The sequence below is a fragment of the Acomys minous genome (genome assembly GCF_964271855.1).
Source record: "Acomys minous genome assembly, chromosome: 9".
In the NCBI taxonomy this organism is placed as follows: domain Eukaryota; kingdom Metazoa; phylum Chordata; class Mammalia; order Rodentia; family Muridae; genus Acomys; species Acomys minous.
In genome coordinates, this window is record NC_140490.1 from 81,482,713 (window position 1) to 81,496,522 (window position 13,810).

Below are 13,810 nucleotides of genomic sequence, written 5' to 3' on the forward strand. Positions count from 1 at the left end.
ATTACAGTTGATTGTGAGCCACCATGTCGTTGCTGGGAATGGAACTCAGGACCACTGGAAGAGCAGCCAGTGCTCTTAACCTGTGAGCCATCTCTCCAGCCCTCATTTTCTTATAATTAGCGCTATTGGTGTATAAACTAAGCAGGGGCTGTGCTGTGGGTGTGGCTCAGGGGTGGAGTCCCTGCCCAGAATCTTCTAGTGAGGGGTTGGGGGCATGGCTCAAAAGATGAGTGCTTACCTAAAGGGAAGTAGGCCCTAGGTTCCACCTCTGGGAGTGAAAAAAAAAAAAAATATATATATATATATATATATATATATATACATATATATTATTCCCTGTCTGATTCCCACTGCCCTGTACATATTTCCTCTTGTCAGACTCGCAAACTCAAAATTTAGGATTTCTGGCACTTAAAAGCCAGCATCCCTCAAGAACTAGGGAGCCTGCCTCCCTTGCCTATGGGAGAAGGGACATATGGCTCTCCAATTAATCTATACCTGCGGTGCCTGTCAACACACCATAGGCCATGCTGGCCTTCTGACTCCCCCAGGCCCTACTCACAAGAACCTGTTATACATTTCAGAGCCCCCATATCTTCCCCTCCAGCTCCCCGCTCACCGCAACCCCGAGTACACGTTCTCTTTATGCCCTCGAGATTTTTTCTCCATCTCGCTTCCCTCTACATTCCCAGGGAAAAAACCTTGGCAGTTGGGTATAAACTTTTCCTTTTCCACCCATAGAGCGGCCATGTCGGTTTCTTTACTGAGCCCTCGCATACACGCCTTTTGGCCTCTGTGGTCCTCTGCACCTCGGGGCTAGTGGCCGGGGTTCCCCCAAGCCCTGTGTTTCCTCCAGAGCACCCTGTGGTCTGAAGTGTGAAGGCTCACAGTACACTTCCAGCCCTCTTTCCTCCGCTCTGGGCGGGGTTCGTGGTGCATCCCACCCCCGCACTTCTGGACTCTAAGTCCCAGAAAACCCCGCGGTGCCCTGGATGGGGCGGTCCCCTACCCCCCCTCCTTGCACTCTGGGAGATGTCCAGCGATTTTCAAATTTTGGCGCTGAGCGGATGGGGCGGTGACAGCTGCCGAGGAGGTGTTCCCTCACTGCCCTGGACCGGCTGACCTACCCAGCCCTGGGGCACCCAATACAAGAGGTGGGGGTGGGGTGGAGGGCCCCTGGTTCCAGGAGTGGAAACTGAGTCCTGTGACCATCGAGGACTGGCCTGGAGACCGTCCCTCCGACATCGTGTAACGGAGCTGGGGTACGAACACGACCCCCGTTCCAGGGGCGCTATGAAGTGGCTGCATGCTGTCTATTTTCGGGGTGCAGGGCCATCGACGGAAAATCCATACTCCTGGACTCTGAGTCCTACAAGTCTCCGTGCCTCTCCTTCCTCCCTCCGTGCCTCCTGCCTCCTCCTCCCTGGCGCCACTGTCCCCGCCCAGGCTGGGTTTTGGCGCGATTTTTAAAAAATACTAGATAAATAAATAACCCTCATTCCAAAGGATGTACTGGCTTCTAGCCCGGACCATTGCGCTGTTAGGAATTCCGGAGCTCGGGTCTCTGGAGAAGGTGGATTCCGGAGCTTGGATTTGAGAGACAACACATTCCGGGCCCTGGGTTTGGGGGCAATTTGAATACCTGAGTTTGGGTTCCTAATTTTGGCTCCTGTATTTCAGGACCCTGGATTCTGGATTTGGCCTGATCTACATGGAGAGCTCCAAGCAACCCAGACCTAGGAGACCGTATTTCAAACCAAACTAACTAACTCAACAAAACCGACAAAACCTTGCGGCCCGCGGCCGGAACTGCTCCCAAGGACTCCAGGACACCTAAGAGGGAAACGCTGTAGGCAGATTAGAACTTTGTAAGCTTCACGGTAGATTCACGCGAGGCAGAGGGGTTTGGAGCTGTGAGCACTGGAGAGCTGTCTTCCACATGCAGCACACGCCTTGCAGAGGGGAAAAAGCATCTGAGATGGGGCAGCAACTGCAGGGTCAGTGCTGGGCCACCCAGAGAGGTAAGAGGTGAGGAGTGCCGCTTTGAAAATTTAGGAAAATAAAGACAAACAAGAGTGGGGGGCGAGGGTTGCGGGAGGGTTGAGGGAGAGAGAAAAGATGTATTAGTCAGCTATTGTTGTATAACAAATACCCCCTAAAGCTATATATTTGTCGCCAAGCCTGGTGACCTAAATTAGATTTTCCGGACCCACGTGTTAAAGGACAGAGCTGCAGAACTGATACCTGCGGCCTCCAACCGCCACTTGTCAGCACGCGGACACCTCCACACTTCCACTCCCTCCACAGTACACAAAATATAATTATATTCATTTTAATTTAATATTTAACATCTCTGTTAGTCCCTCTGTCCACAGTTACAAACTTATTAAATTGTACTTTAGGTTTTCTTTCTTTTCGGGGGGGGGGGTTGTTTGTTTGTTTTCGGGTTTGGGTTTTGGTTTTGGTTTTTCCAAACAGGGTTTCTCTGTGTAGCCTTGGTTGTCTTGAATTTACATCTTAGACCAGGCTGATCATGATCTGCCTGCCTCTGGGATTATGGGCCTATGCTACTTTTGGTTTTTCTTCTTCTTCTCCTCCTCCTCTTCCTCCTCCTCCTCCTCCTCCTCCTCCTCCTCCTTCTTCTTCTTTTTTCTTCTTCCCTGAGACAGGGTCTCTCTGTGTAGCCCTGGCTGTCCTAGACTCGCTTTGTAGACCAGGCTGGCCTCAAACACACTGCTATCCACCTGCCTCTGCCTCCCGAGTGCTGGAATTAAAGGCGTGTGACACCACGGCCGGTTATACTTTGGGTTCTTAATAATCTTTCTTTATTCCTTATTTATGAGTTAAACTAAAATTTTTCTTAGAGTTTAACTTATCTTGAACGCCCGTGTGTGGCGGCGCACCTGTGACACAGTGAGGATTGGAGGTCAGAAGCAGCTGTTCAGACCCCGGAGATTGGACTCAGAACAGCGGGTGTGGCAGGAAGTCCCCTTTGCCCTCTGAGCCATGTCCCCAAACCTAGAAATTAGGCTTAATATAAGGCGCGTTTGTGTAGGAAAGATGTGCTTTATAGCCGAGTCGGCTCTGGGGGATGTATCAGTTCAACCTAGTCAGTAATTCACTTCCCTCCAGTAATGAGAGGTAATGTCAAGACTTAACTGCCTTTTTGGGGCTGGAGAGATGGCTCAGTGGTTAAGAGCACTGTCTGTTCTTCCAGAGGTCCTGAGTTCAATTCCCAGCAACCACATGGTGGCTCACAACCATCTACAATGTAATCTGATGGCCTCTTCTGGCCTGCAGGTGTACATGCCGACAGAGCGCTGTATACATAATAATAAATAAAAACCTTTAAAAAAAAAAAAAAAAAAAAAAAAAAGACTTAACTGCCTTTTTGTGGGGGGAACTGCAGCTGTGCTGGTACTGACCAGTACTTGTTTTGTTTTGTTTTTTTAATTTTTAATTTTTAAGATTTATTTATTACATGTACAGTGTTCTGCTTGCATGTACACCTGCACACCAGAAGAGGGCACCAGATCTCATTACAGACGGTTGCGGGCCACCATGTGGTTGCTGGGAATTGAACTTGGGACCGCTGGAAGAGCAGCCAGTGCTCTTAACCGCTGAGCCATCTCTCCAGCCCACCATTACTTGTTTTTGTCTACATTTGAAACATTACTTGCTTTTGTCTGCAGTTGAAACATTGTGCTCCACTGGTTGCCTTCATTTTCCTTGTTTTTGAGTCTCATTATTTGGCCCTTGGTTTGCCTCCTCTTGGGGACTTTCCACGGTGCTGTTCCGTTGCTGGTTCCTCCCCTACATAAGCAGCTCTGTAACTCCCAATAAACGGCATTCTCTTAGCAGGAATGACCCAGTGTTGTGTCATCTTTTCAATCCACAGACCCTCACCGTAGCCTAGACAAGCAGGGCGGGCGCTGCAGGTGGAGGTCTCAGCGAGATAAGGAAAGCAGGGAAAGTCTGATGGATCGCCTGGGGAAGCTGGTTAACGCCTCTTGGAGGTAAGACACAGATGCATTGGGATGGGTGCCACTAGCTATTCCGCCGTTCTGGTGGGGCAACTGGTGAAACCAGTTAAGGAACAAGGCAATGGGATTAAGTATAAGATGGCAAAAAGATTGTATCCAAACTATAGAACAGAGCAGCCCATGGTTTTTAGTCTCTGGGCCTCTAAATCTTCCTGACTGGGACCAGGTAAAGCCAGATTTGCAAACGGCCTTACATAAGGAAGGCCCAGAGACAATTCCTGTAGCTACCTTTTCTCTCTGGAGGTTAGTGCAAGACGCTTTACTCAGCAAAGATAGAAAAGTGAAATAAAACCTTGGGAAGGAGGAAGCTGTTTTAAATGAAGTCCAGGAAAATCCCGTGCAGGGAAATGGGAAGCGGGGACCGCTCCGGGCCCGGAAGAGGCAGGTGTACGGAGCCTTGCAGACACCTGCCCAAGAGAATGTTTGAACAGTCACCCTTTCTATCCAATTTGTCCCGCAAAGAAATCCCTTTCTGTCCGAGACCTCATCCGAGGCACCCCAGGAAATACAGTGTTGGACCTCTTTGCCTCTTCCCAAGTCATACTGACTCCTCAAATGGGACCCCAGGCTATAGGTATGGGAGTCCTGGGGGGCCCCTACCTTCAGGAACATTTGGACTGTTACTTGGAAGAAGCCGTGCTGTCATGAAAGGGGTACGGGTGATTCCTGGGATGATTGATGAAGATAACATGGGGGAGATTAAAATTATGCTTGAAGCAACTAAAGGGGTTACTGTCATTTCCCAGGGCACCCGGCTTGTGATTGTCCCTAAAATTAAGACCAACAATCCCTTTTTAAAATCATCCAGGTCAGATGAAGGATTTGGATCCACTGGACCTCTTGCTTGCTAGGTTTCCACCTTAGATGATCGACCTGTGTTAACCCTTGCTATAAATAGTAGGATGTTAGCCAGGCGTGGTGGCGCACGCCTTTAATCCCAGCACTCGGGAGGCAGAGGCAGGCGGATCACTGTGAGTTCAAGGCCAGCCTGGTCTACAAAGTGAGTCCAGGACGGCCAAGGCTACACAGAGAGACCCTGTCTCGAAAAAAAAAATAGTAGGAAGTTTCAGGGTTTACTTGATACTGGAGCGGATTCCTCCGTTATTGCCCAGACCCACTGGCGGAAAGCTTGGCCTTTGCAAGCTACCAACGCTCAGCTTCAAGGTGTGGGCGCAGCAAGAGCCCCTATGAGGAGTTCTAAGATTTTAACATGGCTCGATGACGAAGGCCACTCCAGGACTTTTCAACCATATGTGCTGCCTAGTATTCCTGTAAATCTATGGGGAAGGGATATTCTGGAGGGCATAGGGGCTGTGTTGACTACGCAGCCTGTGCAAAGAATGCGTGCAGACCAGGGATTCTGTCCAGGGTGGGGTTTGGGAAAGCACTTGCAGGGACGCAATTTTTCAAATATCCAATGACCTTAGCTCAGCTCAGCAGTCATCAGATAAATGGGGTTGGGGAAATTTTCCCTAGGGGCCATTGTAAGGCAGCCTCCTATAGCACCAACTGCTATTTCCTGGAAGAGTGATGATCCTGTGTGGACTGAGCAATGGCCCCTTTTTAAAGAAAAATTAGAGGCTGCCAAGACGCTTCTCAAGGAGCAACTGACTGCAGGTCATATACAGCCATCTACTTCCCCGTGGAACACTCCTATTTTTGTAATAAAAAAGAAATCTGGTAAATGGAGACTTTTGCAGGACGTACAGGTGGTTAATAAAACCATGGTAGTTATGGGAGCCACTCAACCTGGATTGCCCATCCCTATGGCTATTCCTAAGAATCGGCATATGTTGGTTATTGACTTAAAAGATTATTTTTTCCCCCATTCCTTTGCATCCTAACGGGTTGCCCCTGATTTGCATTTAGCATTCCATCCACAAATTTAAGGCGGCCCTATCACAGGTATCAGTGGGTTGTGCTGCCCCAGGGTATGGCTAACAGACCTACGTGGCAGCTGCTGTTGATCCTATCTGTAGAAAGTACCCTGACTTATATATCGTCCATTAAATGGATGACATACTTTTGGCAGCCCTCCCCCCCAAGAGAATGAATTATTACAGGCTTTTGGAGATCTTCAGGATGTCCTAGGCGCAGCTGGACTTCAGATAGCGCCTGAGAAAGTTCAGGAACAATTTCCTTATCAATATTTAGGCCACCATTTACCTTCCTAGTGGTATTAAACCACCAAAAATGACGCTTCGCCTTGACGGCCTGCGGACACTCAATGACTTTCAGAAACTGTTGGGGGATATTAACCGGATACGCCCAGTTTAGGATTAACAACAGGGCAGTTAAAACCCCTTTTTGACATTCTGACAGGGGACTGTAGTCCAACCTCTCCTAGGCACCTTACCCCGCAGGGGCGAGAATGCTACGGTTGCTCCAAAAGGCCTTGTCCACTGCACATGTCACTTACGTGGATTATAATAAAACGTTGTTGCTTCTTGTTTTCTGTACTTCTCAGAGTCCCACAGGGTTTTATGGGGTTTTTGTTGTTGTTGTTGTTGTGTGTGTTTTTTTTTATTTTTTTGGCAGACTGCGCCTATTTTATGGGTTCACACTCAAGCCTCACCGGCTAAAGCGGTACTCTCTTACCCTCAGGCTACTATTTCACTCTTGCTTAAGGCCGTAAAGATTAGCCTCCAAACTTTTGGCAAGGAACCCAATTTATCTCACCCCTGACTGCTTCACAATTGACATGGCTGCAGAGTTCTAATGATGATCGTGCCGTATTTTTATCCTCTACGGCCTGCAGTTTTGATACTCATTATCCTCCTAATAAGTTGGTTGATTTTTTTTTTTTAACTTCATCCTATTTTTTTTTCCCTCGGGTTGTGCGCCATTCCCTCTCGCTCTGCCCAAGTTTCAGAATTAATTGCTGTAATTACCGCCCTTCAACTTTTTCCTTCTGTGCCTTTAAATATTTATTCAGATAGTCAATATGCTACCCAAATACATCCTTCTTTGGAAACTGCAGCCTATATAGCCCCTTTATCCACAGTCCATGAGAGTTTGTTACACCTTCAAGCGCTCAATTGGTCATGCACTGAGCCCTTGTTTCTTGGCCGCCCCAGGGCCCATGCTAACCTTCCTGGACCCCTGAGTGCTGGAAATAACCTGTCCGATGCATATGCGTGAGTGACCATAAGTCTTGCTGCAGATCATTCTTTTTTTTTCTAAAGATTTATTTATTATGTATACAGTATGCATCAGATCACATTATAGATGGTTGTGAGCCACCATGTGGTTGCTGGGAATCGAACTCAGGACCTCCGGAAGAGCAGTCGGTGCTCTTAACCGCTGAGCCATCTCTCCAGCCCCTGCAGATCATTTTTTAGAAAATAATTTTCGTAGGGGATGTACCTTACATTCTCACTTCTTTGAAATGCTGGTTCCGGGGTTGGGGGTTTAGCTTAGTGGTAGAGCGCTTGCCTAGCAAGTGCAAGGCCCTGGGTTCAGTCCTCATCTCTGGAAATAAAATAAAATAAAATAAAAAAATAAATGCTGGTTCCTTAAAATTTCATACTTCCGGGGGCTGGAGAGTTGGCTCAGTGGTTAAGAGCACTGTCTGCTCTTCCAAAGGTCCTGGGTTCAATTCCCAGCACCCACATGGCAGCTCACAACTGTCTGTAACTCCAAGATCTGACACCTACACACCAATGCACATAAATTAAAGTTAAATAAAAATATTTTTAAAAAAAATTTCATACTTCCATTACCAGAGACCAAGCCATTCAAATTGTTAAAAATTGCCCCTCCTGGGCAGTTTCTACCCTCTCTTCAAACAGGAGTTAATCCAACAGGTCTTATGCCCAATCACATTTGGCAAGTGGGCGTTACCCATAGTCCTAGTTTCGGGAAGCTTCAATATGTACATACTTCTGTTGATACCTTCCCCCACTTTATCTGTGCTTCTGCCCATTTAGGCGAAAAGTTGAAGGATGTTAAGGCTCGTTGTCCACAAGCATTTGTCTACATGGGTGTTCCAAAACAGTATAAAATCATGGACCTGCATATACCAGTTCAGGATTCCAAGCCTTTTGTAATAATTATGACGTTATTTTTTTTTTTTAATGACGTTATTTTTTAAACTGGAATTCCCTACAATCCACAAGGCCAAGCCCTTGTGGAAAGAGCCCATGGGACTCTTAAGGCCTATCTAGTTAAACTAAAGAAAGGGGAGCACCTTTCCTCCCCCGCATTCTTTTATTTTTGAAAAATAATTTATTTACTTTTATTGCATATGCATTGGTGTTTTACCTGCATGTACGTTTGTGTGAGGGTGTCAGATCTTGGAGTTACAGACAGTTGTGAGCTGCCGTGTGGGTGCTGGGAATTGAACCTGGGTCCTTTGGAAGAGCAGTCAGTGCTCTTAACCACTGAGCCATCTCTCCAGCCCCCCATCCCCACATTCTTATTTAGCCCTTATTCTATATTCTATATATCTTGAATTTTTTGACTGTCGATCCCTTGGGTCATTCTGCTGCTGATAGGCGTTGGAGGCCCCTGTACAACACAAAGGCGTGGCCCGACGGAAAGATCTAGACACTGGAAAATGGCATGGCCCAGACCCTGTGTTGGTCTGGGCCCAAGGGTCTGCTTGTATATTTCCACAGGACCGTGAATCCCCTCTTTGGGTTCCTGAGCGTTGTGTGCGTCCTGTGGCTGCTTCCTCTTTTCAGCCGACAGGAGAATGTATGGGCGTTGGTGAAAACCCCGCCCTTACCCATGCCAGTGGGAATCCACAGCACAGTATGGCCACAGAAGATGAGTGCCAACCTCAGCAAGGGGAAGGCAGCGATACCAGAGGATTCGCCGAGAAGTAATTGCTCCCTGCAGACATGCCATCCCTGCAGCTGCTGGACTAATGAAGAAACAGCTGTTGTTCGAGCCCCTGGGATTGCGCCCTTACCTTGAAACGAGACTTTGTATCACCGCAGCAGGTATGGTCCTTGCCTTTTCTCAGTCAGTAACCGTTGTCAACACTGTGGATAAGTTGTCAAGGGAAGCTCCCAAGGCTTTGGTTACTGAGAGTCATTTGAATTCTATGATACAGTGTGGCATTTTAAATTTGAATCAGTAAACTGCATTGTTGCAGGAGCAGTTTGACACGTGTGCACAGGGCTACTTGGGCTACTTGCTCCCCTGTGTCCCCCCACACCCGTGTCACCCCTGTTCCAGCCACTCAGGCTTCCCGTCACCTTCGCACACTCAATCAATATTTGGCCGGACCTTGGAATGTAAATCTTACAAATTATACAGGGCAGTTGGTTACCCAAATTATTAAAATTTACAAGACCCAAATCCCTCCTATCACGGGAGGCACATTTTTGCAAGGATTGCAGACTTTTGGCAACCTGATGAAGGAGCAGGGTGGAACTTTGGCCATTGAGTCTATGGCTTGTGGTTAGGGGGTTTCTCCCTTATGCTTCTATGTCGACTCCTCACACAACACGCTGCTCAACAATTCAGGCTAAAGCAAGCAGTCTTGTCCCTAGCTATAGACAATCCCACTTCCCAAATCTGGATAAATGAGTCTTCAATGACGGGTAAGACCCGGGGGATGTATGATCAACCTAAGACAGGAAGTTCATGAACACATGGGCTCTCCTGTGACGGGTAAGACATATATTGACATCCTGGATAATCTAAGTCAGGAGCTCATTTTATATACAGAAGGGGGACCGGTGGGGAACCGCAGCTGTGCTGGTCCTGACCATTGCTTATTTTTGTCTACATTTGAAACATTACTTGTTTTTCTCTGCAGTTGAAACATTGTGCTCCACTGGTTGCCTTCGTTTTCCTTGTTTTTGACTCTCATTATTTGTCCCTTGGTTTGCCTCCTCTTGGGGGACTTTCCACAGTGCTGTTGGATTGCTGGTTCCTCCCCTATATAAACAGTTCGGTTACTCCCAATAAATGGCATTCTCTTAGCAGGAATGACACAGACCCATTGTTGTGTCGCCTTTTCATTTAATTATTTATTTATTTATTTTTGGTTTTTCGAGACAGGGTCTCTCTGTGTAGCCTTGGCTGTCCTGGACTCCCTTTGTAGACCAGGCTGGCCTCGAACTCACAGCGATCCGCCTGCCTCTGCCTGCCGAGCGCTGGGATTAAAGGCGTGCGCCACCACACCTGGCTTTGTTGTGTCGTCTTTTCAATCACAGACCCTCACCGTAGCCTAGACAAGCTGCGGAGGGCGCTGCATTTTTGTTGTTTTATTTTGTTTGCATTGTATCTTTCTGGCTGTACATGTGTGCATGCCTACATGATGTGTGTACTGATGACCTTAGGGCAGAGTTCAGAGGACAACTTTGACTCCTTCCACCTTTACATGCGCCCTTCCCAGGGAGCAAACGCAATTGCTCAGTCTTGCACTGAAAGCTACTGACTGCTAAGCAATCTCTTCCTACACTCACTGGGGGGGGCTCCACCCTGACCACGCCCCCAGCTCCTCACTGGGGGATTCTAGGCGGGGCTCCACCCTGACCACGCCCCCAGCTCCTCACTGGGGGATTCTAGGCGGGGCTCCACCCTGACCACGCCCCCAGCTCCTCACTGAGGGGTTCTAGGCGGGGCTCCACCCTGACCACGCCCCAACTCCTCACTGGGGGATTCTAGGTGGGGCTCCTTAGCAGCACTGTGGTCTTCCAGAAAGACTTTCTTCTGATCCATCTCTTTTGAGACAGTGGGTCAGTTTATTACCCAGACTGGCCTGGATCTTACTTTATAGTCCAGACTAACCTACATTAGCTAAGGAGGGTGGGCCTCGGGTGACTATCCTGGAAGCACCTTGGGGAAGGTGGGGTGAATAACGTTGTGTTGCAAGTCCAGCCTCTGTGGTCATTTTGAGAAAAAAATTTTCCGTTGCAGACAGACTTACAGAGAGACTAGGCCAGCGACTCAAGGGTGCACAGCATGAGTCTGTTTAACCAAAGTAAGTGAAACACCAGGGCTTGAAACAGGAGACACTGACAGTCCCCGGCGTGGGGGGCCAGGAGGGGGGGCAAGGCGGCCTCCTTACAACTCCCCTCCCCCACTCCCCCATCCCCCCAACGCCCCCTCCCCCCCCCCCCCCCCCCGCCCCCGGCTCTTCTGGGAGTTCCCAGTCTCCTACACCTGCCCCAGCCCCACTGTCTTTCTTACAAATGTCTGGGAGCTCATAGGATGAGAGAGTGAGTCACTGTCCCGGAAACCTCTCCTAGGGGACAGGAACAGCGTCCTGTTCCACTGTATGAGAATACATGACATCAGAGCCCAGCCCTTCAGACATTCTTAGCCATAACAGAGGGAAGCCACCCAGACCCTCCTGGCCCTGCGCTCTCAGACTGCCTCTGCTCACAGGCCTCTGTGGCCCCCATTTTAGTCAGTGGCTAAGTTGTCCCTGAAGGCCACAGCCCCGGGGCTATGTTCTGTGTCCCTCTCCTCCCCTGCTCCAGCCACGCAGATCTCCTGGACGCTCAAACAACATCCCAAAGCCTGTCCCGCCCCAGGTCCTTTGCACGGGCGATACCCTCCTCTTAGCCTTTTCATGAGCCAGGCTCAGCTTAGATGTCACCTCTTCAAGGGAGCCCACCATGACTGCACCATCTGACGTAGCTGTGACCTCCTCACACAGGGCAGTACCAAACGTTAACCAACAGACCCCCATGACTTTTGCATGCACAGGACCTTCTGAGAGAAGGGTCTCCCCCACTTCATGCCCAGAATTAAGACCATGTTTTTTATTATTGATATCTGGGTTTTAGGATTATTTTTTCCCCTTTGACTAATGTGGGTTTCTAGGATGGAACTCAGGTTTGGTAGGAAGTGTCTTCAGAAACTCAGTCCTATTTTAGCCATTTTGTTTTATTTTATTGGTTTTTCAAGACAGTGTTTCTCTGTGTAGCCTTGTCTGTCCTGGACTCACTTTGTAGACCAGGCTGGCCTCGAACTCACAGTGATCTGCCTGCTTCTGCCTCCTGAGTGCTGGGATTAAAGGGGGTGAAGAGGGTTGTGTTAGCCACTCAAGGGAGCCAGGGTTTATTTCTGCTCACAGCTCCAGAGTGCAGTGCCTCAGGGCAGGAGAGTGGAGGCAGCAGACCCTTAAGAAATACCATGTAGCCCTTCGCCCTGGCCAAGGAGCCGGTGCTCCCCACAGTTAAGATGCGTTTCTCCCACATCAGTTAACATAAAAGGGGTCTCCCACAAGAGAGCACAAAGCGATTCTGCCAAGTTGTCCATTAACAGTGGTTGTCACTCAAGAACAAAAGAAGAGGGACCCTTTGGCTGGGGCTCCTCTTTTATGTCTGAGATAAGAAAATGATAAGGTAATAAGATACCAGATGCCAGATACTAGGTTACATGAGTATATGCGGTTTATTAAGTGAGCATGGGGAGAGAAGGAAAAGAGGCAGGGGTACCCCAGAGAGTGAGAGAGAGACAGAGAGAGAGAGGGAGGGAGAGAGAGAGAAAAAAACAGAGACAGAGAGAAAGACAGAGAGACAGAGACAGAAACAGACAGACTGGCTATGAGAGAAAGGGGGGAGGGGGAGGGGCAGGTAGGTCTGTCCTTTTAAGTAATGGGCAGGGCCACGCCCCCGAATCCTAACATCTTCTAGGTGGAAGGCTGGCCTAGTACACCCTAGGGCCCAGAGCATGACATAAGCCAGGTGTGGTGGCCCACACTTCTCACGGCAACAGGAGTGTCAGGAGCTCAACGCCATCCTTGGCTACATAGTGAGTTGAGGCAAGCCTGGGCTACATGAGACCCAGTTTCAAGGAAAGAGAGAGAGAGAGAGAGAGAGAGAGAGAGAGAGAGAGAGAGAGAGAAAAGAAAGGAGAAAAAGAAAAGAGAAAGCAGGGACTACACAGCGATGTTTCCAGGAGTCCAGGCCCTTCCTGGTGGCCTCCTGACCACAGCCAAAACAACGCCTCCCGGGTGCCCAGGCCTTTGTCCCGGCAGTTCCACGCCCCTGATGCTATTTCCGGTCTCGCTGTGAAAGCCCTCACCCCCACCCCGCCGCACCACACCCCGCGTCTGGTTTGTCCTTGCTCTTCTCTGTCTAGACCCCTTACCCACTGGCCTTGGGATGGCTCAGCTCTGACTCAAGGTGTCTCTGCAAACAGTGCTTGTGCGCTTTTGTTTTGTTTTATGAGACGGGGTCTTACTGTTTATCCCTGGCTGGCCTGGAACTCAGAGAGATCTGCTTGCCTCTGCCTCCAGTAGGCAGGGTTAAAAATGTGTGCCTACACCACGTGCGTGATGCCTTTTCTTTCTCTTTTTCTATTATTATTATTATTAATGTATTTATTCTTAGGTTTTTTGAAACAGGGTTTCTCTGTGTAACCGTCCTGGCTTTCCCGGACTCACTTTTGTAGACCAGGTTGGCCTTGAACTCACAGTGATCTGGCTGCCTCTGCCTCCCAAGATCTAGGATTAAAGGGGTACTCCACCACCCCCAGCCTTTTTTTCTCTTATTTAAAAAAAGAAAAAGTATGTGTATGGGTTTTGCCTGCATCTGTGCACCTTTATCTGTCTGGTCCTCTCAGAGGCCAGGAGAGGACAGTGGATCCACAGCCACTCTGGAAGAGAAGCCAGCACTCTCAATGGCTGAGCTATCTCTCCAGCTCCCTCCCCAGGTTTGAAACAGGGTCTCCTGTAGCCCAGGTTAACCCCAAATTTACTACATACTTCGATGGTCCTCCTGCCTCTGCCTCCCCAGTGCTGGGATTACAAGTATGCACCACCACAAGGTTCATGTTTTACAGGGGATGGAACCCCC

General features: G+C 48.9%; 1 long non-coding RNA gene across 2 annotated transcripts; it reads left to right on the forward strand.

The window, feature by feature from the left end:
* Nucleotides 1–1,126: 1,126 nt before the first annotated feature.
* On the forward strand, nucleotides 1,127–8,961 carry LOC311605231. Of its 2 annotated transcripts, none has more exons than XR_014781846.1 (4): nucleotides 1,127–1,262; nucleotides 1,681–2,028; nucleotides 3,899–4,016; nucleotides 8,663–8,961. It is a non-coding gene; the product is annotated as an uncharacterized lncRNA (long non-coding RNA). The 2 variants fall into 2 exon arrangements; XR_014781847.1 differs by having other exon boundaries at nucleotides 1,681–2,021.
* Nucleotides 8,962–13,810: the final 4,849 nt, after the last annotated feature.